At 33.5% G+C, this 6,356-nt stretch overlaps 1 long non-coding RNA gene across 1 annotated transcript; it reads right to left on the bottom strand.

Annotated features, from left to right (window-relative positions):
• Positions 1 to 589: 589 nt before the first annotated feature.
• On the bottom strand, positions 590 to 3,424 carry LOC109121580 (uncharacterized). Its single transcript, XR_002028835.2, has 3 exons — positions 2,849 to 3,424; positions 2,653 to 2,740; positions 590 to 1,850 (listed from the first exon to the last, which is right to left on the bottom strand). It is a non-coding gene; the product is annotated as an uncharacterized LOC109121580 (long non-coding RNA).
• Between the last annotated feature and the right edge of the window lie 2,932 nt (positions 3,425 to 6,356).

Below are 6,356 nucleotides of genomic sequence, written 5' to 3'. Positions count from 1 at the left end.
CTTTATATTGTCATCTATTATGAGGGCAAGCTTGGGGATCCTGATAGAGTTGTCCATCCACACAATCTGCAAATTCTCTTGTTTGTAAGGTGAGGAAGCTTGGGGATCCTGATAGAGTTGTCCATCCACACAATCTACAAATTCTCTTGTTTGTAAGGTGAGCTCTGCCTCTTGGATGCAAGCATGAAAAAGTTTCCTCTCTTCTGAATTAGGCAGAGCCAACTTCATAGTATGTGATATTTTGCAAGATGACATTTTTTGTCTACTATGTCTTATTTTTACTTAGAACCTTGACCCAAATGGTACAAAACCTATTTTTTCTGCTCAAGATTTTGATATTGTAGTTGTAGAATTAATTCATGTTGTTACATCGAAACCTAATGCTTCTACCAATTCATATAAGTCCATTGCTAAAACTTCAAGAGAGCGCTCTTAGTTTTGTTGCAATACCCACAAACAAATTTAGAGTTTGAGGAAGGAACATTTCATAATTTGACGATAATCAATAAATATACACAAATTTCAATTTCAATGTTGTCATTTGCTTCTACTTGTTTTGTTTCTTTGTCTTCTTGCTTCATTGCCCATTGATTGGAATTGGGATTTTTCTGATATTATATTCATGTCAAACCTGATTGTTGCCCATGCCAAATTGTGCTTCTCTATCATCGGGGATAACAAAAGTAAAAAAGGCCTTTTCTTCTTTTGGCACACAATTCAAATGTTGTAAAAAACATTCAAAAAATCAGAAACCAAACTTTGGGGGTCTAAGGATATGTTTGAGCAATCTCTATTAATTAAACTTACATATTTAAAGAAAAGAACTACTTCACGGCTTCCCTGTAAGGCATGGTAACTGCATCCTCATTGGGGCAAGTATTCCTACTCATGCTTTCGATGAAGCTCACATGGGCAATAGAACCAAATCCAAATCGAGACTTCAAGCTAATTGAGGTTTCAATGCAATGAATCCTACCATTGGTATGAATTCATGTCAATACAATGACTCTATTCTATCAATATTTATTGGGTCAAATGTTTTTACTTCTATGCAAATTTCTCAAAATTTATTAGCACAAGTGAGATTCACCCAAGTAGCAAAAATGAGAGTTGGGAGTTATGGAGGAATGAAACGTCATCTTAGTATTATTACAACACTTATTGGTGATCCAAAATTTGTCATTTTAGATTAATTGGTATGTAGACTAAAGACTTTTCCTTAGTTCATGTTTCTTTAATTTATTTGTTTTATAATTCATATGAAGTTTCTTTTTATTTCTAGACAATTGGCATGAACCCAATAACAAGGAGGCATGTGTGGGACATAATAGACAATGCAAAAAAAAAGTATGTCATTGTCCTAATATCACACTCAATAGCAACCCTTTATTTGCATTCTCTATTATGTCCCACACATGCTTTCTTGTTATTGGGTTCATATTAATTGTTTAAAAATCAAAAGAAATTTCATATAAATTATAAAACAAATAAAATATAGAAACGTGCACCAAAAAGAAGTCTTAGTCTGCATACTAATTCATCTAAAATGATACTTTGGATCACCAATAAGTGTTGTAACAATACTAAGGCAACGTTTTTATCCCTCCACCATAACTCCCGACTCTACCTAAGTGAGTCTCACATTTGCTAATGAAGTCTGAAAAACCTACATAAAGGTAAAAGCATTTGCTCCAAGAAATATGGATGGAATAGGGGTCATTGTATTAAGATGAGTTCATCAAGGATGAAGAAAACATCTACTGATTGGATTTGAAGCAGGGGAGGCCTTTAATGTAAGAGAACAACTCTAGGTGCCCTTGACCTGACAAAGCACCCCACATGATACCAGACTGAAAAGAAGCAAAATATATGAAGTCAGTCCTCTTGAAAGTTAGATATCTTTATATGATGATACCCAAGAATTGAAATGTCAAAAAAATTTCAGCTATTTCAAAGAAATTTCGTAATTTTTCAAAAATATCACCGATATTTCGGTATTTATCGGTATTTTTAGATTTTTTGGGAAATTTCCCGATATTTCCTACCAGCCCAGCCCACGCACAGGATACAAAATCTGTCCAAATTTTTAAAAAAAAAATATATATCAGATGCTATTTGGTAATCTGATCATGATTTGCAGGCAAAGGTTGTGCAAAAATCGTGGATTTAGGGTTCGTGAAAATATCTCCGACCGATTATCGATTGACGAAAATTTCGGTAATTTTTCGAAAATAGCGCCGATATTTCGGTATTTATAGGTATCCTACCAGCCCGCGCACAGGATACAAAATCTATCCAATTTAAAAAAAGAAAAAGAAAAAAAGAAAACATAAGATGCTATTTGCTAATCTGATCATGATTTGCAGAGGTTGTGTTTTTCAGCCTGGCTCAAAAATCGTGGATTTAGGGTTCGTGAAATTCAAATCAAATGCCACAAAAGCAAAGAGACCCCTAAAACAGATCCGGAAAACACAGGGAGCAAAACAAAAAAGCATTTTTTTTTGGTTTTCCTTGGGGGTTTTGCATGGATTTTCTCGGGAATCAAACGATGATGAATTTTCCCGGAATCGAATGGGGGATGGATTTTCTTCGGAATCGAACGGGAGTTGCAAAATAATAATAATAATAATAATAACATGATTAGATTAGTACCTGCGAGGATTGAGAGTGACAGAGGAAAATAGGGCCTTTTTAGGGATTCTCTCGTCTGGAGGGCAACTTCAGTAGGGCTTCTTGATGCCTGAGAGAAGTGAGTGGCCCTTTTGATTTTTAGATTTAGTAGAGATTAAAAAATAAAAAAAGGGGGAAACAAATCATGAGAACAAGAATGAGCGAGATAGGGTATCACCTGAAGCAGTAAAAAAGGGGAGAGAGCTTCGGTCTTCTCTTGTTCTCGAGAGTGAAAAGGCAGAATGTCACAATGGAGAGACTTGGAGGGGTTTCAAAAGTGGAGGAGTGGTTGCAGCCGAAGAAGCCCACTAATCCCAGAGATATCTCCAAGCACTTCCTAAATCCGCCCCAGAGCCACACAGCCAGCTGCCCAAGAACAAATCTCCAAACCCTCCATCAATACTCGCTAAGAAAAACTGAACCCTCCACAGCTGCCCCAGAAGAGAGAGCCTCCTTCCAACCCAGCAGAGAGACACCTAAAAGCCTCAAAATATCAAAGAGACAGCCCGTATCAGTAGTACATTCTTCCTCTCACCCAGCTCTCTCTCTCCTGCAAAACCCGAGACCCTCACAGCTTCCAAAACTAGCTTCCTCCTTTCTTCTTAACACAGCTTTTCCACCCCTCCAAACACAGTTGCATCCCACCCACTTTTCAAAGCCATCTCTCTGCTGCAAAATATCCACCAAAAAAACCCCGGAAAGAGACCCTCACAGCTTCCAAAAAGCTCTCTCCTTTCTTCCCAATGCTCGACAATTTTTTATGGCATGATACAAGGATAAATTTGATCTTATAAAAGTTATAAGACAAATTATTTGTAAAACATAATATTATTTTTAATAGAAACAATATTTTTATAGTATCTTTTTTAATTATATTTTAAAGATACAACAATAAATATCATTAATAATTTATTTAAATGTATTCAAAATGTTTATAATATAATTTTTTTAATATTTGACTATATGACAATCATGAATACCAATTTAATTTATTTTACTTTATTTTGAATTTATAAGACAACAAATTTTCAACAAAAAAAACTATTTAAATCCTTTTTATATTTTATAACTTAAAAAAATTGTTGAGATATATTGTTTATTTTAATTGTATTTTCTTATTATGTTGTTTTAGGTTATGTTTGGTTCTAAAAAATATTAAGAAAAACAAATGTTAAAAAAATAATTTTTATATGTGTGGTTATTTTATAAAAAAATATAAAAAAAATCGATTATAACTAAAATTAATTAAAAAAATAATATAGTTTTGAATGGTTTAATTTTTACATTAATAAATTAAATAAATAAAATGAGTTTAAAATAATAAATAAAAATAATTTATTGATTTTAATTTTTTTTTTTTCTTTTTTTCTTTTTTTTCCTTCAAATTTGTAAGGAGGGGGACCTAACCTTAGGGAATGTTTACCTATAGAAAATCTTAAATTCATTAATTATATAGATGAGGTTTAATTTTTCATCCATTTTTGGTAAAATATTTTACTTTATTTGGGGTCTGTTGATTACCGCTTAATTTAGTTGGAACTTGGATTAGTAAAAAAAGGGGGTCGGTTTAAGATGATGTGTTTGAAATAGAGGCATTGGACTTTTGGTGGAACCCAGTCAGTCTTCTCAGTGCACGGTAAATTTTCAAACTTTTACTAAGAGTGGGCATTCATTTTTTTCTTATTAAAATTTGAATAAAATATTTGAGGTATTTAAATGGTCCAACGTTCAGAGAGATTCCTTAAAAGGAAACTGGAAACAGTAAGTAAGGTGAGCAGGTGGTACTTTGAACTTCTAGAATTAGAACGTACCGTGTCCAGGTTAATGAACCCTCACCCCACCACCACCTCCACCTGCTACACTCTCTCTGAGACCTTTTCAGAAACCCAAAACTCAAACCTCTCTACAACCTTTTCAGAAACCCAGAACTCAGAACAGTTTGGTGGGCTTCACCCCACCACCACCTCCACCTGCTACACTCTCTCTCTGGGACCTTTTCAGAAACCCAAAACTCAAACCTCTCTGCAACCTTTTCAGAAACCCAGAACTCAAACAGTTTGGTGGCCTTTGTGGAATTTTGGGTCAAAGTAGCGTTTGACCGAAACAAAAAATCAACTTCAGGCCTGTGTTGAAACAATTGTTCAAACTAGCCTTCTTTTTTTTCTTTTTTCTTTTTTTTTTTAATTAAAACTGCATTTCTTCCTTCTCTCCCACCCGCACACCCATCACCATCGACCCATTGCTGGCGACGTTGCTGTCGGCCACTCCGTCCCCCCTTCTTCGGTCGACTTCAACCCTTTCTCCCTTCGCTTATTTCCTTCTTTCCCTATTTCTCTTCTCTCTTTCCATCCTACCCATCATGGCCATTTTTCCTTTCCTCCAACTCCGGCTGCTACTCATTGCTAGCCAGCGATGTCCTGCCGTCCTTGCAGATGACGCCTGCCCGCACCTAGACCCACACCTCCAATACGCTGATGGGAGAGAAAGACGCCATTTTGAACAAAGTTTCAAAAAGGGCCAAAATCCACAACACAGGCCTAAAGTTGATTTTTTTTCGGTCAAAAGCTACTTTGACCCAAAATTCCCAAAACCAAAGTGAAAACCTAGGCGGTCACCATCCACCGTCATCAGCTGATGCTACAACTCCATACAATTGTTGGTTTGTACTTTTGAGCACAATCGCAAGCTTCAATAGTCCACGACTTAAATTTTGTATTTTTAAGGTAAGTTTTTTAGGAGTGTATTTCTCCTTTTTCTTTTTTCCATTTATCCACACCAATATATTCATAGTAAATAATTTCCAATATAGTAACTAGTTTAGTTAACTTCAATTAATTAATTAATCTAATTCAAAAAATCCTTTTATGAGCTTTTATATAACCTTATATATTTATCAAAATACTTTTATAATACAAGTAAACTAAAAAACTACACAATTATTATAAATTATGTTATCATTTCAGTCTTTTAAATAAAGAAAGTTCATATTTTACAATAAATTTGTTTTTATACGAATAATTTCACTTTCAGAGGAATTCATTTTTACATTTAATTCGTGTTTTGGACACATGAAATCCTCAAATATGATAATTTTAAAATTATTTTCGATACAACGATTTTTTTTTAAATGTTTTCAAAAAATATACAACACATGCAAAAAGGTGGTAAATATGGGTGAGCTTTAACATTTAAATGGAAATGATATATAATTATATATATGTTAAAGAGGGTAGGTAGATTAAATTACACAACTATTTATTAAATTGCCTTGTGGAAGAAAGTGGTTCAAAAGGCAATTATTTATTAAATTGCCTTTCTCTAGTAATATTAATAATAATAGAAAACTCAGCCAAGGTAATTATCAAATTGCCCTCTAATTTTCATTTCACTCAAAACCTAAATTTTTATCCACTTATAATAATAGACTAGGGTTAGTCAATTATCAAAAGATCGCACTGAACCACTTCCTTTATCATAAAGTATTTGATAATAAGTATTAAAAAAATTTAAAACACTTCATAAAATCACTAATAAACACACTAAAGAATTTTTTTTTTTAAAAAAAAAAAAATTAGATTGCAGTTTAGTCAATTTACTTAGATTTTGCTTCAATGACAAACTCCAATAGTTGGAAAACTATTATAACAGTAGATATCTATTGGGAAAAAAGTGTTGTTTCAATATAT

This window comes from Vitis vinifera, chromosome 18 (assembly GCF_030704535.1).
Source record: "Vitis vinifera cultivar Pinot Noir 40024 chromosome 18, ASM3070453v1".
NCBI lineage: Eukaryota > Viridiplantae > Streptophyta > Magnoliopsida > Vitales > Vitaceae > Vitis > Vitis vinifera.
The sequence above is the reverse complement of the archived record's forward strand: the minus strand, read 5'-3'. Positions and strand labels throughout refer to the sequence as shown.